The sequence below is a fragment of the Pan paniscus genome, chromosome 4 (assembly GCF_029289425.2).
Source record: "Pan paniscus chromosome 4, NHGRI_mPanPan1-v2.0_pri, whole genome shotgun sequence".
Lineage (NCBI taxonomy): Eukaryota > Metazoa > Chordata > Mammalia > Primates > Hominidae > Pan > Pan paniscus.
The window spans coordinates 151,307,817-151,334,842 of NC_073253.2; the positions used below are offsets into that span (position 1 = coordinate 151,307,817).

Genomic DNA, 27,026 nt, shown 5'->3' on the forward strand with positions numbered 1-27,026 from the left:
GAGTTGTAGGTCTACAATGATCAGTAGGAACTCATGGATAAGAGGGTTGATCAAGTTGAGTATTTAGCCTTGTTGTGAGTGAGTTAAGCCAGCACCAATGCAGTGGGCTAAGAAATTAGACAACAGTCTATTATTTCAGGTTTGTGTTACACTTCCTAATACATAAAGAGTCCATAGAGTAAGGGAGAGTTTAAAAAATGGAACCTTTGTATTATTTATTTGTCTCCAATAATAACAGCAACAAACAGTGAGTATAGGCCGTGCTTGCTAGTAACCCACCTCTCAAGAAAGATAAGCTCTATTTTAGAGCATTTGTCAATGTTCATGTTGTGAGTATTCCCAATATGGCTGCTTTCAAGTTACTAATGACTTAACAAGCAGCTCATGAAACTCCTGAAAATTTGACAGGTGGCTCCTGCTAGCTGGCTTTAACACAAAACTGATAGGTCCTTTGATTTCATCATTCAGAGTTACCCTGTAGTTGCATACCTTCTTGTGAAGTAATATTTCTCTTCTTCTGGAAACATTCTTTTTTCCTCCTTCACTTCTCATCTTGTTGACTTCATCTTCTCCCTTTCAGGTTCTATGCTAATTTCAGTGACTCAGTTTTGTTTGGTTCTTTTCTGATTTCTGTTTGGTAGAGATGGTGCAGTGGGTAAGTGGAGTGGGATGGGAAGGAGAAGAAAGCCATTTGAGCTAGAAATCTTTATTTTCCCTCAACCCTAAAGACAGCTTTATATGTTTAAACTCCTTAATGTAGCCTGGATGGCTCTATGTGACTCATCCCAATGTATTTTTCCATTCTGATTGTTTAGAGTGCTCTGTCCTCAAAATATGCAACTCATCCATCCATATAGGAATTTATAAATTTCCTTGAAAGTACAGTGTTCTCTCTTCCAAGCTTTCTTACCCGTAGTTTCTTCTGCCTGAAATGGTCTTCACCTCTCTTCCCCTCTTATGCTTTCATCTAACCAAACCCCCTTCAGCTTCCATCTCATGCCCCTCTCTCTGATGTCTCAGATGTGTGTTATCCACTCATTTGTGATCCCACAATGTCTTGTACTTACTTTCCTAATCCATTTACTGCCCTATTTCTGACTCATTTGTCAGCACTGTGACAAATGTTTCAAAGGCCCTCCATAGGTATTTGCCAAATTAGGTACCAGGGCTTGTTAGGACAACTATGGGTTACGAATCAGGAGACCCTGAATCATTTGACACATGTCAGAAGACCTCTAGGACTTAGTTTTATTTATTTACACAATATTCTGAGTTTCTATCCTACATTATGAGCAGCAGATAACTCACCTCTGCTTTGGGGGTCAGTGACAAAGTATAATATTTAAGGTATCCCTTTGCATCTGACTTCTTTTAAGGTGTGAGAAGCCGCACAGTGCTGTGGTTACAAGTGTGGACTCCAGAGCCAAGCCTCCTTGACTCAAATCTCAGCCCTGCTGCCTTGGATAAGTTGATTGTTTTTTCCATGTGTGAGGTGGAGATTATAGGAGAACCTACCTCACAAGTTGTTAGGAGAAAGAAATGGGTCAATACATATGAATAGGAGTTAGGTTTTATTATTACTGTTGCTAATATTACCTTTAATTTTGTTTTGCTGACCTCTATAAGGCTTTATTATATTTCTTCCCTTGGAATTATAGTCATTAGATTTCTACTTTAACTTATTTGTATTGAGTTCGGAGTCCATAGCATCCCAAATATTCTTCCAAAATTAAAAAGCTATTTTTCACTCACCTATAATTTTCTTTCCTTTCTCTCCTCCTGACACACTTTCTCTAATTCTTTCTGAGAGTTCTTGGGGACTGTATAGTGTTGGACTTGTTATTAGCATAAGCAAAATGAATTTCAGAAAGCATGAAGCAATTTTTTATTCCCTATTTCCTCTCAGAAATGAGCTTTTTCATGTGCACTGGCAACTTAAAAAAAAAAAACTCTCTTTCCCATATCCAAGATAACTTTTCAAATTAATATAATGATTTGTTCCATTCTAAGGAGTAATTATCTGTAATGTTTTATTTTTAGAGTAATATCCAGTGATTTTCAGAAACTGGAAGTTGTCATAAAATCATTGAAAGATAAGTAATGTTCTTCTAGCTACTTCTGGCGGGTGTCTCAGCTGATTTGACCCTGCTTGAGCAGTGAGTTTAGTATCCAGACTGCCAACTTATATAAATTGTGAGGGTAAATGTGTTGTGAAGTGTCTGAGATCTGGGGTGAGGAGGGAAGAATGAGAGAGAATATATTTGAACAAGAAAAAAATATGTTTAGCAAATTGGATCTATTTACACTATTACATTAAAGAAGGAAATTAAACAAGCTCTAAAACATCCGTGGGCAGATGGACACAACCTCCTTATGAATGAGAAAAAAGAAGAGAGGAGGTGCTCAGAGAAAGTCACAAATTACCCTCAAATCTGTTTTCATATTTCTTTTGGAGAGCTTGTGGGTCAAAGTGCGTATCTTCTATTTCCAGTATTCTCAAGGCGCTGAGATGAGACAGAGAGTGACACTTCACAGTAAAAGAAATGATGCCAAGTGTGGCTGGTGCACACTGAGTAGGTGAGAGGGTGTGGTACAAGATGCCACTGGTGATATAGCCAAGGGCCAGGTCTCAGATGACCTCCTAAGCAATGTTGAGAATTTGGGATTTCATTCTAAGGGCAGTGGGAAGCCTTTGGGAAGTTTGGACAGAGAAGTGGAAATCATTTATTTTTAAGAAGCTCTTTTCATCTGTAAGGTAGACAATGGATTGAAATCAGCCAGAGATGCATTGAGTAGAGACCAGTTGAAAGGCTATTATAATAATGCAGACAAGGGGATGTCTGCTTTTAGTGGCTCAGTCTAGGAAGAAGAGAGACCACAGGAGATCCAGCACTCTTCTCCATATGAGAGGCCCTGATGTGTAGCTAGTTATGTGAAAGAACTGAGAAAGAAAAGCAGTCACAATTAATCCTTTACCATGTATGTGCACATGGATCGTGGAGGTTAACAGTGTGATGTCACCTTAGTTTCATTTGTTAAAAGCAGTGATAGAGGTGGATTTTTTTTTCTTGAGATAGAGTCTTGCTCTGTCACCCAGACTGGAGTGCAGTGGCGTGATCTCGGCTCACTGCAACCTCCGCCTCCTAGGTTTAAGTGATTCTCCTGCCTCAGCCTCCTGAGTAGCCAGGACTACAGGCAAGTGCTGCCATGCCTGGCTAGTTTTTGTATTTTTAGTTAGAGACAGGGTTTCACCATGTTAGCCAGGCTGGTCTTGAACTCCTGACCTCAAGTGATCCGCCCACCTCAGCCTCTCAAAGTGCGGGGATTACAAGAGGTGGATTTTTGTAAGCCTTCTTATGTGAATGAGTTCAAAGATTTACCCATTTGTTTTCCTTTTTATAAACCATTTTCTCCTCTTAGAAATTTCTCAACTTGGAACTTTCAGTAAGTGAGATGTAAAATTAAGATAGACATTTTTGGATTTTTACCAAATGGCTCGTGTAAGTTCATGAGCATCACTTGGCACCAGATGGCTAAGAACAATTATCAAGCATTTCTTTAGACTTTAATGTTTTCAGAGAACTTTATGATAAGTGACTAATTTAGCTTCACATTTGCCTGGTAAGAAGGGTGAGGGAAAAATAATAGCCAGCCACCTAAGTCACATTTATGTAATTCATAGGACTCTGTGGATTCTTAAGACATATTAAATAGTAAATTAGTGTGTGCTGAGGATGGGAAGCATAAGGTTTTGGGAAGGCTCAGGATTAGCAAACCTGTGGTGGTAACAAGGTTGAAATAAATTCCGATTACTTCACACCTAGGTTTTAAGGGATTGTTATGGTTTGGGTTTTTTTGAGAATTGAGAACCAGGGAGCTAGACCCATCATATGTAGTCTGTCTCCATTAAACAATCATATATAGAGGTAATATTATGCCCCTTCTACAGTTTAGGAAACTGAGGCCAGGTAAATAGGTGAATTGTTTGCTTGCATGGCCATTTAAGTTTGTAGAGCAAGATTTCTAAGATTTGGGTGATTCATCATCCATGCCTTGATATGAGATGACAGCTTTCCCCTCCATACTGAGGTGATGAGGCTGTTCCATTTCCTAGCCAGGCACTCTGGCCTGCTGTGTGTATGTGTTATTTTATAAAATTTCTATAATCTACCTCTTGATGGGGTTAAATATGCTTCAAAATCTAATTTAATCTTTCTGGTTTCTAATGTGATTTCAATGAAGGCTTATTTCCAATGCAATGGTTTTGCAATTATAGTGGAATCTCAGCTTATGTGCATTTAATTTATGTAAATTCAACTTTACGTGCATAGCAAATAAAAAGAAAACTGTTTAAATCGTGTACAAGATCTTGTCCCCTCTTCTACGCGGTGAGCCCATGCCCCAGAGTAAGAGAAGAGATTCTGCTTTTCTTTCTCTGTCCCAGGCCTTCACACTTTTTATAGGGGAGGACTTTGCCTAAATGAGATTCTATTGTTTAAAAATACTTATTTTTCAAACAATATAGTCCCTAAGAAAAGTCTTCATTTCACTTGTTTTTGACCTAAGAACTCTCTGCTACAAAACTGGAGGGAAGATTTTTTTCCTTTGCATTTATTTATTTATTTATCTAACACACATTGAATGAGAACATACTATGTTCCAGTACTGTTTCAGGGACTGGGAATACAGCAAGCACTAAAAAATTCCTGACCTCAGAGATCTTACAGTTGAGTGGCTTTTGAGGTACAGAATATCAGCCTCAGCATGCTGCCTACCTAAGATATTTTAGGATTAATATCGTTTGTGTGTGATTTGCACTTAGGTGATCATTTTTAAAATTGAGCCCCTCTTTACAGCTGCTGTAGAAGACAGTTTGGCAGTTTCTTACAAAGCTAAACCTACTTTTACCATATGATACAGCTGTCATATTCTTGGTATTTACACAAATGAGTGAAAAACTTATGTCCACATAGAAACCTGCACATGGATGTTTACAGCAGCCTTATTCATAATTACCCAAAACTGGAAGGAGCCAGCATGTCCTTCTTTTGATGAATGGATGAATAAGTTGTGGTACATCTGTACAATGGAATATTATTCTGTGCTAAGAAGAAATTTTTATCAAGCCATAAAAGTACATGGAGGAACCTTAAAACTGTATTACTATGTGAAGAAAGCCAATCTGCAAAGTCTGTATGCTATGTGATTCCAACAACATGGCTTTCTAGAAAAGAAAAGAACTTTGGAGATGGTAGTTGCTAGGGGCTTGTGGGGAGGGAGGGATAAATAGATGGAGCCAGGGAATTTTTAGGGCAGAGAAACTACTCTGTATGATACTATAATGCTGGATGCATATCATAATACATTTGTCAAAACCCATAGAAGGCACAACACCAAGAATGAACCCTAATGTAAATTATGGGTTTTGAGGGATGATTGTATGTCAGTGTAATGGTTCATCAATTGTAAGAAATGTAGCACGCCAGTTGGTGGGTTATGCTGTGCATTTGAAGGGATGGGTGGAGCAGAAGGGATATATATGTGAGCTTTCTGAAGTTCAATTCGATTTTGCTGTGAACCTAAAACTGCTATAATAAGTAATCTGCATATAAAGACATAGCCCCCTCCTCTCCATCACAGGTACCCTCACACAAGCCACAACTCTTTATATATCCACATATTTGTCATATCCCTTTTCTGATAATAGATCTATACAGTTTTGTGGTTTTACTGGGATCACAAAAGCATTTTATAAAATGCCACATTGTGCAACATGATCATGAAAGATGAGAAATAGGTGTTGGAGGCCTGGGTTTTTGTCATCCATCTGACCCAAGTTATTTATTGGGTCAGAAAGGCTTTGGATAAGCCTTTCTCCTCCCATCTATGAAATAATAGGATTCAATTGGCTAGTCCCTAAGGCCCCATCCAGTTGTTTTTTGAAATATTTTTAACTGAATGATTAAGACTTTTTCCTAATCATCAAGCAGTATGAAAGTAAAATTCCTTCAGTAAATTACAAGCCATATTTTCATTCCTTTAAAAATCAAAATGTTTAAAGATATATTGATTAATGTTCTTACAGGCCTTGCCATAGGACAGATTCCTGGAATCTCTTACACATATTTTTTGCATTGCATGACACACTTATCTTTAGATGCTATTTTGGAGAAAAGGTATTCAATATAACCTAACAGACAGGGATAGCAGGTAATAGTCCAGATATTTTATTTTCAACTTTTATAATATTGTATTATAAAATATTACATTTTTTAAATTAAGGAAAATTATATGGTGAATACAGTGTGCTAATCACCCAGCTTTAGCAAATCTTAAGATTTTGCAAAATTTGCTTCCTAGTTGTTTAAACAATAAAATATTTTCGATGTTTAAAATCTCATATGGAAATAAATTGTTTTTATATTAACTTTTTCATTTCTGTTTGTAAGTGCATCAAATAATTATTAAGAAAAATTGGAAAATTTAAAAGGTCAAATGATGCATAATCTTACCACCCTGAGAGGAGGACTATTAGGATCATTTTGGTAAACTTTCTTTGTCATGCAGATGCTATATGCCTATATCTGGCAAATAGTTATCTTTTTGTAATTTTATTATGGGAAATTTAAAACATATTAAAGTAAGGGGATAGGGTAGTGAAATCCTATCTACCCATAAGCAAACCTCAAAGGTTTCTAGTTCTTGGGCAGTCTTGTATTATTACCCAACCCCTATTGGAGCAAATTCCCACCCATAGTAACACTTCTTTAAGTAGTTCAGTGTTCATCCCTACAAGATCATATCCTCTTTATAAATATAAGAATGATATTATATCAAAGACATTAATACATCTTCAATGTCAAGCATCTAATTACTTTTCAAATTATCTATTATATTTTTTTCTTATGTATTGTTTGTAAATCAAGATCCAAGTGAGTTTCCTCCATTAAAATAGACTTTCTTGTCTCCTAAGTCTCTATTAATCCATAGTTTTCCCATCACTGTTATTTTTCTTGTAATTTATACGTGGAAGACAATGGGGTTATTTGTCCTACAGACAGTCTCACAGTCTGGATGTTGCCAATTTCATCCCTCTGATATTATTTACAGCATATTTCTCAGTCACCTGGATTTCCTATAAATGAGATTTAAGGATAACAACTTGATGTAATTTAGGTTGCATGTTTTTGATCACATGTAGCTTCACCTATAAAGCTACATACTTCCATCAGGAGGCAATGATGTCTTCTTACTCTTGAAATGTTAGCAGCCATTGATAATTATTGCCTAGATCTACTATTTTATTAGGGGCTACAAAATTTTGATCTTAAAATTTTATTATTTTGTCCTCATTTTTGATGAAAAACTTCTACAAATGGAAACTTTTATCAGTATTTGATTATAGACCACAAAGAAAGGCAGCTTGTTTTTCTATTATTTACCATTTTCAAAATAATGATCTGGTTCTCCAAAGATGATCAATAAGAGGTTTTCTGTCTTCTTTTTTTCTTAGTATTATTATGATCTCATAGATTTAAATATATCTGCAGTGTTTTGATCATTTGCAGTTATTATTCTTGGTGATGCTCTAATTTTTCTATCCTTAATTTGCATTTCTCTTATTATATATGTGGCCAAGCTCACAGACTATGCACTTATTTATCTTTAAATTTCCTATTGACATCCCCTTGCCTATTTTTCTAGACATTTACTAGAGTTTTTCTCTTCTATCTCCAGAAAATGTTTATATGTTAGGAATATTAACTCTTTGCTCTTATGAGATGAAAAGAGTACTCACAAAATACCATAAGCAATGTACGGAGATAAAGAACAAACTTGGAAAACATGTTTACAGTTTTTATCACAGGCAAAGATGAGTTCAGGTCTCAGCAGGAAAAAGTGTAACACAGTGATTGGAAACCCAGACCCTGGACTCAAGACTCTCCTGCATTCTAATCCATGCTCTATAATGTTACACAAGTTACTTTAACACTCCGAGCCTTCCCATTCCCCATCTACAAAGTGGGAATCCTAACAATATTGTTTATTAAATTAGTTTATTGGAAAGATTTCATGAGAAAATACAAGCTGAACAGTGCTGGCACATACAAGCTCAATAAATAATAGTTTCTGAGACTCTTCTTGTTGAGTGCCAATAATGATGATAGTCAATTGTGCTTTGTTAATGGCTTGGGGGTTGGGCAGTAATTCTACTCCTCTGAGCCTCAGACTCTTTCGGTTTACTCAACACATCAGTGTGGCAGGTCAGTCTCTACAGGTCCGCCTTTCCTGCTTGCCACCATAGAGTTAACAAGGAAATTGTGTAGCTTTGTTCAGACATCAGTCAGTAGAGGGTATCATACATAAATGATTGATTCATTTTCCTATACAGATAATATGCCTATACAATGGCTCTGTATTGCATACTTACTCTGTGCCTCTAAGAAATGGACATGAAACAGAGTCCATACTCTGAATAATTTGGTCGAGTAGGGAAGACGCAAACACATCGTTGCCCATATTACTATTTTTTTTCATCCTCCTAAAACCCTTGTAAAATACAACTAAGGTGTTATGCCCATTTTATAGGTAAGAGAATTCAGACCCAGCATGGCACCATTGTATTAATTCAAGGCCCCTTGAGGAGGTTTTACTTAAATCTAATACCCATTGAACTTCAACCCAGCTCTCAAGGGTTTGTATGTCCTGACTAGATGAAATGTCTTATATTTGTTTTTTCCTGTTTTCCTCCTTTCGGTAACTGGTCAGCTGACATTATTTTGGAAGGATTTTACTAAAGCAAAAATTAAATCCCAAAAATCATTTGACAATGAATATTGGCAGCAAACAATTGCATACTTAGGTCCTTTCTAGATGCTGTTCTAAGTGCTTTAAAATTGATTATCACAAAGAACTCTTTGAGATAGATATCACCATGGTGTCTGTGATGCAGAAGAAGCACTGAGAGGTTAAATAACATGCCCAAGGACACAACTTGGGGGTGGCTGAGCCAGGAATCAAACCTAGGCAGGGATCTAATGCTTTTAGCCAGTATTATCTTTGCATTTTATGATATCAAAACAAAATAATATCCTTGTTGATAGTCTCCTAGAATGACAGGTTTTTGCTGAGCATCGTTTTTTGTGTGTTCACAGTGGTGTAATATTGTGGATCTGACTTCATGTGTCACTAAGAACAGGAGATCCAAGACTGCTCTCCTGGGGATGAGATGATGCTGATCTATTTTCGCTGATATCAGTTATGCTGATCGTTTTAAAAAATTGTGTTGGGTATCTAGAGATATATGGAAAGCTAGCAAAAATAGCCCCTGGTAATTTAATCACCCATCTGTCTAAGTATGTGGTCCAATTCTTCCTTCACAGTAGCAAGTAAGGAGAGTGTAGTGAAGTCAGCCATTGCCTGGTTTCGAGACAGCACAGAGGGCCCACTGTCTAGATTTGAGGCTGTGTGGGATAGCATGCTGCCCTGAGAATTTTGTTGGTATGTACATGGTGTGTTGGTGCACTGGCATGCATGGAAGCTTATGGGGTGTGGTGTCTGAATGTGTGAATCCTAGAAAGAGTGGATGTATTTAGGGAAATCATACATACTCTTACTGTTTGGATAGGAATGGGGACCACTTCCCTAGTAACAAAGACCAATTTCTTAAGGCAAAGGGGAGACCTGTATTTCTAGACAGCTAAATTAGAAAATGTCAGACTTGAAGAGGTGCCGGGTGGATGCACACAGAGAAGAGTCAGGGCGGGCATCTATTCTGTGTACATTCAATTCTAAAAGCACATCTACTTTTACTACTTGCACACCAGCAATGTCCAACCCATGTTTAAAAGTTTATGAGAGACACATATTTCATTAACTGGCCAAGAAGGCTATAAATCAGCAGTTAGCCCAGGTGCCGGGAAATTTCCTAAAGCCTCATTTTAACATTCAGTGACATTTTTTCCAAAGTTCCTTTGATTTCACCATTCAATTTAAAAGGCTAACCAGGAAGGAAAATAATGCTAATGCACTGGCAAGAGATTAGATATCTAAAAGTCACTGGATGTTTTCTATAATCTTCAAAATCCAGCAGTACAGATTTTATTTTGCTATTCATCAGCGGTTTGTTTGTTGTCTAGACTAGAAATAAACAGAAGGGAAGGTCTTTAATATTTAGCCAGCCAAAACTGGTGATTCTAGTTACAGCTGGACACCTAGATGCCCAAAGTATTTTATGTTTTATAGCCCCTACTTTGAGTATTATCACCTGCTACAAAATATAATCAATATTTTGCAACTGAGGCTGACCACCTGTGGTGACTTGGTGCTGGGTATACAATCCATGTAGCTCATTCCAGTATGTAGTGAGACCACCTCTAGGCCTTCTGAGGAAATGTACCTTCTTCTGTTTGTGTGCCTTTACTATTCTCAGCAGAGACTGAGCTGGGCCAGTTTTCAGTTAGTCTATTAGGAGACTGAGATATTCCTTTGGATTTTAAGTTGTGTCATTTCTGAGTGTCAGAACTAGGTTTAATCAGAAATACAACCTAGGAAAGAAGCAATGGTGATTTTCAGCATGTTTGCTGAATGTCAATATGCTCCAGGGTCAGTTCTGAGTTTGAATCCCAACTTGTCACTTCCTAGTTATGTGATTTCAATCAGATTACTTAATTTCTCCAAACTCAATTTCCTTCTATGCAAATAGAGTAATACACATATTGGGAAGCATTGTTGGCAACAGGAATGCTGTGTGTAGGTGTGTATACCTATATGGTATCTCCACGATCACACTTCTTAAGAGGTAAATCTTTACAGCAATGCTTCTTTAATTCCCAGTAGGACCCAAATCTGTTGGCATAGTTTTAAATTTAAATTCATCATTAGATACATTTGGATCGATAGTTCATCCTTTCCCCCAGCACACTTCCGCTCAAAAATCTTAAGACCCACTTAGAGTTGCTAATAGCTTCTGCTGCTCCCACTCTCCCTGGTTTTGCCTTCTCGGGATGCCTACCTCTCTTGGGAGTCTGTCTTGGTGCCAGGGTATCTGTGAAACCCGTGTCTGTGTGTGCTTTATGCTCACAGGAATCATTTTTAACACAACCTAACCATTAGAGAGGTGTGGTTCACACTCTGCCATCAGAGCAACCACTAATTGATACCTTTTGAAAAATGACAGATTCCCTGAAGCGTTCAAGGCCGCCTGACAGGCAGAGATGCCACCTACCTCAATGATTAGCACTCTCCCATGCAGACACTGGTGATTTAAGACATATGTTGTTCTTTCTTGACATTATTTTGTTTCACATTATTCCTAGTATATACTTTCTCATTTTATTTTACCATATAATAGCATTAATCCCTTTATTATTTCCAAGGATTTTGAAAAAGCTAATTTCTGAAGCTGTGCCCTCTGGACCTAGTGTCCTTTACTGTGCCATGTGGCATCTTGTTAATGGAGAATGGAATTTGGCGAATACTTTTTTGTTTCTTTGTTGAAGGAGGGAAATAAAGCAGAAAGAGGTGTGTATAGGTGGGAGGTGAGGAGCAAAGTAAGGAAATGAGTGTTGTTCCCAAGAAAACCAAGAATTATATAATTGTCTCTCTCTATCAAGCAGAAATTGAGATATTTATGTCAGCACATGCTATATCACTACTTGAGATAATCAACAAATTTGTAGGAATTTGTCATGTCTACTCATATCTGGGCAAAGTTAGGAAATTACAAAAGATAAAGAAAAACTGCTGGAACAAAGGCTTAATGAAGGTAGGAATAAAGTCACTATTATCCTCTACCATATCCCCAGTCTTTAACAAAGTGCATGGCAAAGATTATATATTTCATAAACCTTTGCTTTGTAAATGTGCTTTTGATCATGTCCCTGGATGACTTAGAATGGATTGTAAGTACCTTTTCTCTGAAGCATTGTAACTATTTATTAGGTTGGGATGTAACTAAACCTGAAAGGTAGGTAACATATTTTTATGTCATTACTACCTGAACATAGACAGTTTCTTAATATCAGTTAAGAAAAGAAGAAAGAAAGATGCATTTGGATAGACTTGAGACTAGAATTCTCAAAGCAGTCAGCACAATTTCTTTAATAACTCCATCTATCATTGTGCTGAATTACAGCATTGTTTGCTTCCAATGTTGTGTCTCTTGGCTTCAGAATGCAGGAATAATTGTAGGCTGTGGCTTGACATTCCAGAACCGAGGCCAAGATCATCCTCAAATTGCCGGGTACGAGAAAGCAGACAATAAATGAATCAGAAAACATGACTTTCTCATGTTACAGTGTTCCACCATCTGCCCAGGAATGTGGGGGCAGCTGGGGTAACTGCATACAACTGATCCTGGAGATGGTCCAGACAAAGTTGCCCAAAGTCATTAAGGGCTACAAAAGCAATGTCATATGATAAAAGATGGAAAGATTCAGAATCCAGTGGGAACTAAGATGAAGGTAGATACATTTATGAAATGTCATGCAGAATATAAGCCTGCAGCAGTAAAAACTTTAAAAATAAAGAACAGTAAAAGTTTATTGAGCACTAACATTATGCACAGTAATGAATGATTTACCTATGACTTCATTTCTTTTGCATAAACATCCTAGAGGGATAGGTATTTTCATCATCTCTCTTTTATAGAAAAGAAATATGATACTTAGACAAGTTGATTATCTTGGCCAGGGTTCCACAGTGGTGGAACCGGAACCTGAACTGCAGTAGTAAACCCCAAAGCCTAGTTCTTAAACATTGCACCATATTTCCTAACCACTTTTAGACTACTGAGGATAAGGGAGCCTTTTATTAGTTAAAAAAAGAAAATGATCATTTTTGGGAGCTGAAGATCTTCAAAGGTATTTATGTTACCGCAATGAGGGGTAACAAAATAAAAATGAGGGGTACCCCAGGGAGAGGAAGGGACAACCCTAAAGGCAAATGACAAATTGGTGACCAAATTAGGTTTAGATCTAAAGTCCTTTGATGACTGCCCAATACCTTTTCCCTAAATGCATCTCTTCCCTTTTTTGTTGTCTAACCCTGGATTCCTTTACTTCATACTTTTTATAGTAAAGCAGGGACTGAGAGTTGAGGGAATGACAAGAAATAATGGCATGGAAGCAAAGGCAGAAAATCTGAAAACGGCATGATGAAAGTAACAATGAGATTTCAGTATTAGCCTGTAAGCAGAGTCATCCCAATACATGCCACACATACTCTTTAGAGTATCTCCTAGAAATAGTTTTGGGGCTTTTGTTTGCGAGCTTCCCAAATACAACTAACATTCATCTTTTGCATCACACTCCAGACTATACCAATCCTTTTCCTAAGCCCAACACTAGAAGACATTCATCTAGTCAGTATTCCATAGTTGTCAAAAATACTGGAGATGGAATGCTTTTGGTTCAAACCAGGCTCAGCCACTTATCAGCTGAGTGGCCATGAGGTTTACTTAACCTTACTGTCTGCTTATTCATTCATTCAAAAAATATTTATCGAGCTCCACTTTTGTGCAAGGCTATCAGTGAAGTGAAGTGCTGGAGACACAGCAGAATACCAGAGATAGAATTTCTTGCATGCATGGAGTTTACATTTTATTGGGGGAAGACAGATAATAAACAGGTAGACATGTAATACATCAAAAAGACTTTTAAATCTAGAGAAAGAGGGATGAGATATGTGGTATGAGTTTACAATTTTAAGCAGGGTAATTTTACAAGGGTCCTCACTGGAAAGGTAACATTTGAGCAAAGACGTGAAACAGTGAGGAGAAAAGTTTCCCAGGTAGAGGGAATTATGAGTTCAAAGGCTCCTAATAGAGTCAGAGGTGTGTTAGAGGAACAGCATGGCTAGAGAGGAATAAATGAGGGGGAAAAGAGTGGAAGATGAGGACGGTGGTAAGAGAGATGTATCAAACATCAAGCAGGATCTTTATGGCCATTGTAACAACTTTAACTTTGAGTCTGAGTGAGGTGGAAGGTTTTGAGCAGGGGAGTGTCATTCTCTTACATGGGTCTGGTGGAGAGTACCAGCCCTAGTCTGAGAGAGCCTGCTGTGCAACCTTGTAGATCTTTAATGATGTCTTGCACCAGCATGGTAGTAAAAGATGTGGTTAAAAAAAAAAAAAAAAAAAGGTCAGCTGCTAGATGTATTCTGAAGATAGTGCCACCAGAATGTGCTGATGAAATGGACAATGTGAGGTATATAGGCAAGACAGGCATCAAGGTTTACTTGGAGGGTTTAGGCCTGACCAACTGGGTGAATAAAATTGCCATTGACTGAGAAGGCATACACTTAGAAGAAGGAAGGCTTTAGTATTTTCCACGTGGAAGCTGGTGGTGCTGGTGACTAAGTCATGACCTCAGTTGGGTCATCTTATATCTGACATGCCCAAGTAGAATTGTTGAAGAGTCAGTTGATTGAGTTTAGAATTCAGGGAAATATCTGGGCCTGGAGACAAATCTCAGAGTTGTCAGAGTATAAATGGTATCTCAAGCTGTGGACCTGGAAGATGTACCTGGTGAGAAAGTGTGTATAGAGAAGAGGCTCAGGACTGAGCCCTAAGATCTCCTTATGTTGGAAATTGGGAGGTTGAAAAGATGCAACAGAGGTAGCCAGGATGGAGTGGCCAGTGGTAGCAGTAAGATTGGTACCTTAGAAGTCAAAAGAGGGAGGTATTTCAAGGTGGAGTGATGCACGGTCTCCTTGTCTTGCTTTGATGATAGACCAGTGTTAAACACATTGTTTTTGTATACTAAAGATTTGCTTGACACACGGATTGAACTGTGCCACAGAAAATGAATTATCATGGAAAATCGCTTTTGCTCTCCCATCCTCAGTTTCCCTGTAAGTTAAATGAGAAAATTTGATTTGTTAAGTCCTAAAATACCTTCCAGCCTTGATATACTATGAAATTTTTTTTTGGTATGATTCTTTAATTCAGTCAAGACTGAATCCATTCAGGGATTCTGCAATTTTATGACAAACAGAATCTAAAGTATCTTTTGTTTAGTCTCTCCAAACCAAATGGCCTTTAGTTTAATATCACTCTGTCTTGTTTTTGTTTTTCTTTATGGACATTGTCTTTCTCTGTTGATTTTGTAGACTTGGAAGAAACCTCCATCCTCAGGGATTTGAAGAAGGTTATACTGGAACCTCTGTGAAGGCTGAGACAACCGTCCCTTTTGTGGTGGCCTGAGGGGATTTTCTTAATCCCAATGTTGCCCTGAAATTTATGTCCAGGATTCGAAAAGTTTAGGACTGCTAAGGTATGAGTTTGTGACTTTATTATTTTCTAAGACAAATGTGAACATTTAAAGATATTTATCCATATTTGCAGCCTTTCTCCTCCCCCTTTCCCTGACCTTCTTCTCTTTACTTTGTCTCTTAAAGGAAAGATCTTTTCTATCTTGAAAAGATCCCATCACTTATGGGATGTGTTACCACAGCTAAAGATACAATGGTAGAAACTGAAGGAAGCCTGCATTGTCTATATAATAAAGAGGTGGTCAGAGGGCAAAGACAAAGCATGCAGAGATGTTTGTGCAGGTGTCTCAGCTAGAAAGAAAAGAGAAATGGGGGTAGATACTTATGTGATAAAAGACTTCAGGTAACAAGATGAGTAAAGAAGTGGTGCTGTGTAATACACTGTTTATTCATATTTACAGTGTCCACAGGAGACTTTGACAAAATTTTGTTATTCCTTAAGGTCTTTAGGGGAGTTGTCTTTGTATTTATTTTATATCCATTCTGGAGCAGACTCTAAGTTGAAGTCAAAAGGTCTCGATTATTTTTTCTAGTTCAAATGATAATTATCACAGTAATGATAATTAGACACTAATCAACAAAGTATGCATTTGCATGCATATAAATACATCCTTATACACATACAAAAACATGTACGTATAAATATATATAATTTATTGAATGGTATCTCTGTGTGTGTGTATGTGTGCGCACATGTATATATGCATATATATGTACATATATATAGATAGAGTGTTGGGGAGGGAGGGACAGACGGAGGGAGGGGAGAGAGAGAATGCTTAGAACCACCATTTGTGGAGTCTGTATTGTGAGTCAGGCATTGTGCTATGAGCTTTGAAAAAAATACTGTAAGCACAACTCATAACAACCATCTGGAATAGGGATTTCTGTTCTGGGAAACCAAAGGGGAGACAAGTAAAAAGATTTTCTAAGACTGTGTAGCAAGAAAGGGCCAGGGGCCAGGCTCATTCCCACACTTAGTAGAATTTAAGTCTCTGTGCTCACTGTAGAGAGTAGTAGGATTGCATTCATTGCTGGTTAAAAGCACTGGGGAAAAGATGATTTTACAGCTTAAAACCACATGGCATGTTCAAGAGAAGTTGTAGGATGTCTCTGAAAATTCCATTGGTAACTCATTTGATGCCCTTTTAATCTCCTTCAAAAAAGAAAGAAAAATAATCCTTCATAACCCAAAGGTTTCTGGGAACTGGGAGAACAATGTAGGTGAGGTGTGGCATTGGCTCTCTTCTTCTGGCACCGTAAGTCATATGTCATGCACGTGCAAGATGGAAGTGTGGAGCTGTTGAATATCACATTAGTTACAGTCACAGGCCTGCTGTCATTTTATTTCTGAATTTCTCACTGCTAGAGTAAGTGTGGTGTATGCTCTTAGCTAGTCATGAATGGGCCTTCCTTTGAGGATGAAGCACTTTCTATCTAGTATTCCCAAATGCCAGTGAATAAATGATTGAGCTGTGGTGTTCACATTGCTTGTAGAACCGCTAGAAAGCTGCTGAGATGGGTGGACATGTAAGAGGGAGCATTTCAAATACACACTCCTCCTTCTCTAGTCAGAATAACTTTGTCTTTTTTTTATAAAGTAGATTAATTATTTTTCTCTTTTTGACATCTTTAAGGAAGTTTCAGTATAAATACTTAGTAGGAATTCATTTTTCATTAATATGGTTTCAAGGACCAAATAGGTAATTAACCATTCATAAAAGAAAAATACAACACAGTGTACCTTTATTGAGTCCTTGTACAAGTATAAACATTCTACAAAATTGATGTATAGTTGTGGTACAGTTACTTCTTCCCACTCATTCTTTTATTATTATTATTATTATTATTTTGGAGATGGAGTCTCACTTTGTTGCCCAGGCTGGAGTACAATGGCACAGTCTCGGCTCACTGCAACCTCCACCTCCCAGGTACAAGTGATTCTTCTGCCTCAGCCTCCTAAGTAGCTGGGATTGCAGGCGCCTGCCACCACGCCTGGCTAATATGTTTGTATTTTTTAGGAGAAATGGGGTTTTGCCATATTGTCCACGCTGGTCTCGAACTCCTGAACTCAAGTGATCCTACCGCCTCAGCCTCCCAAAGTACTGGGATTACAGGCATGAGCCACCATGCCCGGCCTTTCCACATATTCTTGATCTATTGGAAAGGAAAACTAAAAAGTTATCTGCTTGTCCTCAAATACCTAGAGAAGCTTAGGGGTTTGGGTTGGGATTTTGATTACTGAGGTTTTTTGGCTTCGAGAGTATCGAACTTTAATTCAGAATGTCTGTTCTGTCAAGAATATTCACTTAGATGCCAGCTACTTACAACATAAATTTAGAAAAGTTTTAAAGGACTTGGCTATAAAAATTTTTCTGGTTTAGAGACCAGTCGACCATTAAGGGGAAAATAAAGCTCCCTCTGATTGTTGACGGAGGATGCAGGGCAAAGAATGCCTGTTTTGCTGTGCATGTTCATCACAGGGCTCTGTTCAGCTGTAGTATATATAAAGATGTGCCTGTGTCTGTTCACAGACCAAAACCCAGTTTCCAGGAAAGAAGAAGGAAATGAGGCAGTGTTGGTACTATCAATCTGCCTAATGCTTCCTGGCTCCTGTGCTCTGGTGCATGGAACACATTTTTCAGATGTCTTTTCAAGTGCAGACACTATTAATTAGTGGCTATGGAACTAGTCTTTAGAAAAGGCAAATCAAAGTTCCAATAAATCTCCTGTATGAACATTAGAAAGGCCATCTAATTCTTCTAAGCCTATGCTGTTTAAAGTATGTTTTGTAAGTCAGCAGCATCAGCATCATCTGAGCTTGTTAGGCATGCAAATTCTTCGACCGTTTCCCAGGCTTACTATTTGACTTTACTAAGTCAAACTTCTTGGAGTAAGGTCCAGAAATCTGTTTTTGTTTAATAAGCCATCTAGATAATTCATATGCTTTGCTAAAATTTAAAAACCACTGCTCAACCTGATCTCTGAAAAATAAGGGAGCTTATAAAAATTTGGTGTCTAAAAACTAGGAGAATCTAAGAATATTAATGACCCATATGCCTTAGTGTGTGTGTATGTGTATATTTGTATGTGTATTTAGTGAATACATACACAAATACGTATGCATATGACATCAAAAGGGAAAAAAGTTTTTCAAAAAATCATAAGCAAAGTTAATTACTGCATTTGAAATCTACAAAATGGAAAAAACAGATATAAAATTAATTTAAAAACTAAACTTAAAATAGCTGTCATTATATATATATGAGTCCATAAAATAGAGTAATCCAGACATCGAGGCTCATGCCTGTAGTCTTAGTGATTTGAGAGGCCAAGAGGAGAAGATTGCACGAGGTCAGGAGTTCAAGACCAGCCTGGGCAACATAGCAAGACCTGTTTCTAAAATAAAATAGAAAATAAAAGAAAAGAAATTAGCCAGGCATCGTAGCATGTACCTATAGTCCTAGATACTCAGGAGGCTAAGGTGAAGAGATTGCTTGCGTCCAAGAATTTGAGGTTACAGTGAGATATGACTGTGCCACTGCACTGCAGACTGGGTGACATAGTGAGACTCTGTCCCTATAAAAATAAAAATAAATAATAAAACAATAGAGAGTTCTGAAATAGGTACACATATATAGTCAACTGACTTTTAACAAGAACACCACATTAATTCAAAAGAAATAGGAAAAATTGCTTGAACAAATAATACAAAACAGCCGATATTTATGTAAAAAAATAAAGAAGCTTAATTTCTACCTTATACCATACACAAAAATCAGTTTGAGTCAGAGCACAGACTGAAACATAAATGCAAAAAAAAAAAAAAAACCCACCAGAGATCTCCCGGAACAAAAGCTAGAATACCTTTGTAACTTCAGGAGGAAAAGATTTCTTAGAAAGGACACAAATGCACAAACCATAAGAAGAAATAAATACTTTAAACTTCATGAAAATTAAAAGCATCTACTCATCAAAAAATACCACCAAGAAAATAAAGAGATGGACCACAGACTAGGAGAAAATAGTTGTAATACATATATTTAACATACATATGAACATTCACTTCATAAAACTAGATAAAATAGCCAACAAAGACAAGCAGTGGTGCTTAATTTGCATTGCACCACAATGAGATACTTCTACAGGCTTATCAGAATGGCTAAAAATAAAACGAATGAGAGCACCAAAAGTTAAAAGGATGTGAAGTAACCACAGTTCTCATACATTACTGGTAGAATTGTGTAATGTTCCAATCACTTTGAAAACCAATTTGGCAGTTTCTTATAAAGTTGTCCAAGTATCTGCTTTAAGACCTGGAAATTCCACTCCTAGGTATTTATCAGACAGGATTGAAAACATTTGTGCACACATTTTCTTTATAACTTTAATTATAATAACTCAATCCTGAAAACAACTCAGATGTCTAACAAAAAAATTGGATAAACTCTTACATATTCATAAAGTAGATGATATGGTTTGGCTCTGGGTCCCCATCCAAATCTCGTCTCTAATTGTAATTCCCACGTGTCAAGGTAGGGACCTGGAGGAAGGTGATTGGATCATGGAGGTGGTTTCCCCCATGCTTTTCTGGTAGTGAGTGAGTTCTCACGAGCTCTGATGGTTTAAAAGTGTTTGGCAGTTCCCCTCTCCCTCTCTCTCTCTTCTGCCAGCATGTAAGACATGCTTTGCTTCCCCTTTGCCTTCTGCCATGATTGTAAGTTTCCAGAACTGTGAGTCAATTAAACATCTTTTCTTTATAAATTACCCAGTCTCAGGTAGTTCTTTATAGCAATGTGAAAATTGGCTAATATAGTAGAATACTATTCAACAATAAAAAGACTGTCACACATAATAACATGGACAAATCTCAAAAATAGTATGGTGTAGGTGAAAGAAGTCTAACACCAAAAATAACTTGTATAATTTTATGTATATGAAATTAGAGAATAGTCAGAACTAATCTATGATGACAGAAATCGGCTCAGTGCTTGCTTCTGGTGAGGTGTTGCCTGGGAAATGTTCATGAGGGAAATTTCTAGGGTGATGGAAATGTTCTGTGTCTTGATATGCATTATCAAAGCTGATTAAATGATACACATATTAAGCATTTCACTGCATGTAAATTATATTTCAATTTTAAAATGCATTAAAATTTTGTTAGGAACTGCCATTAATTACGTACTTTGTTCAAAGAGCTTTTCTTTAAATGCATAAATTCATTTGATCCTTGAAACAACTCTCTGGGATAGGTGTCATTATTCCTAATGTACAGCTGTAGAAACTGATACTGAGAAAAGTTAAGCAATTTGCTCCAAATCATACTGCGTGGTCACAGAAGCTGAATTCAAGTGTCAGTCCGTCTGACTCCAAGGCCTGGCTTAACCATCATGTTACTACTCATTTGGCATAAGTGCCTATGACCCCATCTTTTTCTTTTGAACTTTTATTTTAGGTTCAAGGGTACATGCGAAGCTTTGTTATGTAGGTAAACTAGCGTCACAGGGGTTTGCTGTACAGATTATTTCATCACCCAGGTATTAAGCCTAGTACCCTATAGTTATTTTTTTCTGCTCCTCTCCCTCCCTCAACTCTCCACCCTCAAGTACACCCCAGTGTCTGTTGTTCCCTTCTTTGTGTTCATGAGTTCTCATAATTTAGCTTCCACTTATAAGTGAAAACGTGAGGTATTTGGTTTTCTGTTCCTGTGTTGGTTTGCTTAGGATGATAGTCTCCAGCTCCATCCATGTTCCCACATTAAACATGATGTTGTTCTTTTTTATGGCTGCATAGGATTCCATGGTGTATATATACAACATTTTCTTTATCCAATCTGCCATTGATGGGCATTTAGGTTGATTCATTGTCTTTGCTATTCTGAATAGTGCTGCAATGAACATTCATGCACATGTGTCTTTATGGTAGAATTATTTATATTCCTCTAGGTATATGTTCAGTAATGGGATTGCTGGGTCAAATGGTAATTCTGCTTTTAGCTGTTTGAAGAATCACCATACTGCTTTTCACAGTGGTTGAACTAATTTATACTCCCACCAACAGTGTATAAGTGTTCCCTTTTCCCTGCAACCTCACCAGCATCTGTAATTTTTTGACTTTTTAGTAATAGCCATTCTGACTGGTGTGAGATGGTATCTTGTAATGGTTTTGATTTGCATTTCTCTAATGATCATTGATATTGAGCTTTTTTTCATATGCTTTTTGGCCACATGTATTTCTTCTTTTGAAAAGTATTTATGTCCTTTGCCTACTTTTTAATGGGGTTGCTTGTTTCCTTCTTGTAAATTTAAGTTCCTTGTAGATGCTGGACATTAGACCTTTGTCATATGCATAGTTTGCAGATATTTTCTTCCATTCTGTAGGTTGTTTACTCTGTTGAAAGTTACTTTTTATTTTTTTGCGTTATAGATGCTCTTAAGTTTAATTAGATTCCACTTGTCAATTTTTGCTTTTGTTATGATTGCTTTTAGTGTCTTTGTCATGAAATCTTTGCCCATTCCTATGTCCAGAATGGTATTGCCTAAGTTGTATGACTCCATTTTTATTCCAGGCCAGTTGTGAGGAAATAGTCTCTTGAAGAGGCTACCAGAATAGCCCATTAGGGACAGTGGTTGTTAAATAAATGCATTCTGTATTTCTCGTTTTTCTTTTCTTTCTTTCTTTTTTTTTTCTTTTGAGATGGAGTTTCACTCTTGTCACTCAGGCTGGAGTACAATGGTGCAATCTTGACTCACCACAACCTCTGCCTCCCAGGTTCAAGTGATTCTCCTGCCTCATCCTCCAGAGTAGCTGGGATTACAGGCGCCCACCACCATGCCTGGCTAATTTTTTTGTATATTTAGTAGAGAGGGGGTTTCACCACGTTGGCCAGGCTGGTCTCAAACTCCTGACCTTATGTGATCCACCGGCCTCGGCCTCCCAAAGTGCCGTGATTACAGGCATGAGCCACCGCGCCTGGCCAGCATTCTGTATTTTTCTAATAATTATGGTGACATTAAAGTTAATAGCAAATATTACTTCTGCCCTCAAGGATCATTGCTTTAAAGTGCTCTAATACAAGTCTGTTTTCTCAGGGTGAACCTTCTAGATCATGGACCATAATATAAATTCTAGAGCCAGAAACTGTGTAATATGCAGTTTAGAAAACCCCATATGACTTGCAGAGGCAATGCCATTTAATAAAGAGCTCTGGTGTGAGACTGCCTTGGCTCAAGTCCAGATGGTTCTACTTTCTGGGTGTATGACCAATGACAAGTCACTGAACTGCTCCAGACCTCAGTTTCTTCATTCATAGGATGGGGATGATTCTCATACCTACCTGATACAAAGTAAGGATTAAATAAAATTATGCTGCTAAAAAACTAATATGTGATGGTTCCTTACAAGCCCTCTATAAATGTTAGGCTGCTGTTTTGGGTTTTAGACATTATATGAACAATGACATTCCTAAGCAAGAGAATAATATAATTTCCTGTTGTATGTGGCAGCTCAGGGTCCCTATGTGTGTCTATGTATTCACTTAATTTTAGCTGAAAGCAAAATGCTGTTGTTTTCTAAAAACTATATCAGTGTTTTATTATAAGAATTTGCAACCTTGGAATGAAGTGGACCCTGTTGCTCAACAGAAAAAAAAAGCATTTAATTACTATATAGGAAATTGTGTTGAGGAAAAATTGTCATTAAATATAATTGTTATGCTTTATCTGTCCAGAATGATTGAAAGCAGCCTGAAACTATTTAGCATGTTTAACAGATATCAGCAAGGTTAGTTGTTTGGGAACATTGAAGAGCTGAATTCCTCCATGCACCTCCACAATTTGTATTACTGTCGTATTATTTTCTTCATGACTTCAGCATCAGTCTTTATTTTATCTGTAGCTTTTGAAGTCTTGATTTCCACAGTACAATTTAAAAGCCAGAAAAATTGCAAATATGTACAAGCTAACAGTGCTTTTCCTATAAGGAAAAATTAATTAGTCTATTACCAAGTTGCTATATAAGTAGAAAATCTCTATGCACCTCCAAGTAATGTTGTCAAAAGGAAATTAGAGGCTGCTTTTGTGGGTAGGTTTTGTTATTGTTTCTCATAGTCATCACTGAGGGTGGGGAGATGGGTGACTTGGAAGAATAATTTTTCAGGTACTGTCAGGTGTACCTGGAGGGGTGTGTTTGTGTGTGTGTGTGTGTGTTTGTGTGTGATGTGTCTGTAGATAAGTATTTTCTTCTCTGGGATCTTTCTTATCAGTGAATCTTATGCTGGTTTTGTAGAAGTCCTAATATTCATGTGGATCACTTTTGCACTTGTCTGTTTTCTTTGGATGTGGAAATGATGGTTTTTATATTTTTGTGCCTCACAGCACAGCAGCAGAACTGTGGCTAACTTATCAAGTCTTATGACGGCCCTTCTCTTACAACTTTCTTTAGCCCTCACTGAATTTCTCTGAAAATTCATCATGCATTGAAATTTTGTCTCAGATAATAAATATCTTAGTGTCAAACATGGAGAGGATCAGCAGAAGGGAATCATGATTTCTTGTGAAAAGAGAAGAATCTGGCTGGATAATTTTGAACGTCACTTTCTACAGCTGGTTTTATTTCTTTATTCTGCCAGTATACACTGAGTCCCTGTTGAGTCAGGAGTTATACTGAGCTTGGCCACTTCATATCAATGTGACACCTACCTTCTCTTTTGGATCTCAATTTCCTCAAATGTAAAATGAGTGTTTGTATCAGATAAGCCTAGAGCTCAGCAAATATTGCAGTTTCATTCAGTTTCAAGTGAATTAGTAATTAATGTTGCTACAGGAGCACTCTTTGAGCATGTGTGACAAACTGTAAGTGTTGACTCTAACATGGAATATGAAGGTCAAAACAGATTGAGCTAAAGAAATTTTATATAAATTCTATAAAAGACGTTTTAATGAATTTTAGCGTTTACTCTCTTCAATGAGACCTTGAAATGCCATTCAGAATGTCTTATCTGAAATATAATCTCATTTTTTCACTTATATATTCCAGAGATATTCTATTCTTTTCTTCCTACTTCCAGTAATAGTTCTTACAAAGTTATTCTCATTTTATGGATGAGGAAACTAAGAAAGAGAGGTCAAGTAGCTTTCTTGAAACCACCCTGGTGGATTAAAATTCTCTCATCTGATCTTTGCGTTGGGCCCTTAAAATGCATGTAATGGGCCCAGTTCTAGTCCCAAGGTTTTTTGGTCCTGCCAAACTAAAGGATACTTCCTTTAATGTTCTTCGATTCTGCTTCTGATTCTGGTAGCAGCAGAATGTGGTTTTTGCCTTTATTTTTTTTTGTTTCTAATTCAAATAGTTACTGTTTTAGGAATAGTCTCTTTTTGACAGTTACTGAAAAAAAGATCTGTGTTTTTCCCCTTGAGCATTATGTTTTGCAGTCTGTTTGTTTACTTGGGTTGAATTTTACCCAAGGTCTTTGAAATTTAACAAAATCTCAGTTGCTGCTGCGTTCAAAATCTTGTACAGATTTAGGTCTTATTTGCCGGGTTAAAACACACACACACACACACACACACACAGTTTCTCTCTCTGTCTCTCTCCAACACAAGAAATGGCCATTTTAACTTTTTTCTGCAGTTTTAAATATATTGTTTTCATAACTAAGCAAATATAACATAGGTTAAAAATCTCTCCACTGAAATTCACATCTTACAGAAAGACCTTTTTTTCCCCCTTCAACTTGTTTATTCTTCCCCTTTGCTTTGCTGCTAAACCCACCCACTCTTGGTCCATTTCTTTTCATGAGACTTTTTCAAATGTTTACACCAGTACACCAGCATTTTCCTCATATTTAGCCTGGATTGAAGAGTCAATCTATGCCCATCTCATATATTTGTTATGAAGATCAAAGTGGCATAAATATGAAAATGCTTTGAAAACTATCCCGCTCCCCTGCTGCCTGAAGGACTGTCTAAAGAGCTTCACTTACAGTACACCATCTTCCCATTCCATTTGCCTTGTGTCATGTCTTTTTACTCATTCCTTTCTCTTCTCTTCCCCCAGTCTTTCCACCAGTTTCAGTGAATGTCTCCATTTATTAGAAACATGCCATGTCCTTTTATATCACCTCTCTTTTGCACTTGCTGATTCTTTTGCTGTAGTGCTCACACCAACAGCAACAAATCTCGAAAACCCCTCATCTTTAAAGTTCCAGTACAGAAAACCAAACACCACAGGTTCTCACTCATAGGTGGGAATTGAACCATGAGAACACTTGGACACAGGGTGGGGAACATCACACACTGGGCCTGTCGTGGGGTGGGGGGGAGGGGGGAGGGATAGCATTAGGAGATATACCTAATATAAATGATGAGTTAATGGGTGCAGCACACCAACATGGCACATGTATACATATGTAACAAACCTGCACGTTGTGCACATGTACCCTAGAACTTGAAGTATAATAAAAAATAATAATAATAAAGTTCCAGTTCACTGGAGGCCTTCTGGACTCCCTTGAGCTGGAAGTCACATATTCCCTTTTGACTCCATTGCATTTTTTGCAAACCTGTATTGTAATTCTTACTGTGAAGAGTGATCATTATAATTGTATTTACAAGTCAGTCTCCCTCAATGAAATTCAAGCTCTTCAAGGCAACAATTCGTTTTTTTATGAATGTATCTTCTAGTTCCCAACTCTGCATAGCGTATAGTAAGTACTCGATAGATACGGATGGGTGGATAAATATATTGCAGAATGGATTTAGTTTTAAAATAGGTCATTTTCTCATGACTTATTGATTCTTTTTGGATTTTCTTATTTTTTAATTTCCAGTTGTTTTTGGTTTGGGTTTTTATTTGCTGTCCTAACTTTTCCATCTGTGTAATGTATTTTATATGTCTTGTATTCATATTTTCCTCCTACCCACTATATCCATTCTTATTACCTTTCTTTCTAATACATCATTGTGCTCTTCTGCCTTTATGGTAGCCCTCACCTCTCTCACTAGGCCAGGGATATAAGACACCTGGTACATGTGCTACTACCCCTCTTCCCTATAGCCTTACAGACATCACTAATTAATTCTAGCTCAGGAGCTGTAGAATCCTTCCAACACATCACTCCAGACAGTACTTGATACCAGCATGGAAACCTATCTGCTATTTCTGGATTAGAAGATTTTCTGTCCAGCTTCCAGTTACTTTTTCCTTGTCTCCTATGCATAAATCCTTGCTTGAGAGACTGTGGGTCTTATATTAGAATTTTGAAAAAGTTTAGCAAGCTACCAGACTTAATCTATTAGGCTTCAGAAGCCAAGAAGCATTTCTGAAACATGTTGCTACATATGGAATGTCTGTGGAACTGTTTCCATACTTTGACTTTTTTTGGTATAAATGAATGTTAATGTCCCTGGAGATTTTTTGGGTTTTGATACACTTACTCCTTTAAGAGACCATTTTCAATATATTTTAGATTCCTGAAGGTTAGTTTTCAGGATCTGGACTTCCTAATTGAGTTTTCTGACTGGTGTTGCCTTATCTACAAATAACATGTTGATGTCATTATTAGCGGTGTAACAAAAAATGTAACACATTCTGATAGACAAATGACTCATTACTATAATAAAGGTGATAAAAACTCCCTTCCTCACAAATCAAAATACAGTCTGTTTATCTAGTTACTACCTTTCTGACATTTTTCTTCCAATACATTACCTTCAATCTGTGTTTTCATATTTATTTATTTATATTCTGGGATA

The 27,026-nt window shown here is 37.3% G+C and overlaps 1 protein-coding gene across 2 annotated transcripts in view; it reads left to right on the forward strand.

The window, feature by feature from the left end:
- SGCD (sarcoglycan delta) overlaps positions 1–27,026 on the forward strand; it is a 1,033,257-nt gene that overhangs the window by 382,642 nt on the left and 623,589 nt on the right. For both annotated transcript variants that reach the window (XM_008954393.6, XM_008954394.6), the window contains exon 2: positions 15,112–15,275. The gene's annotated coding sequence lies outside the window, so the exon portion shown is untranslated. The remainder of the gene's footprint in view (positions 1–15,111; positions 15,276–27,026) is intronic.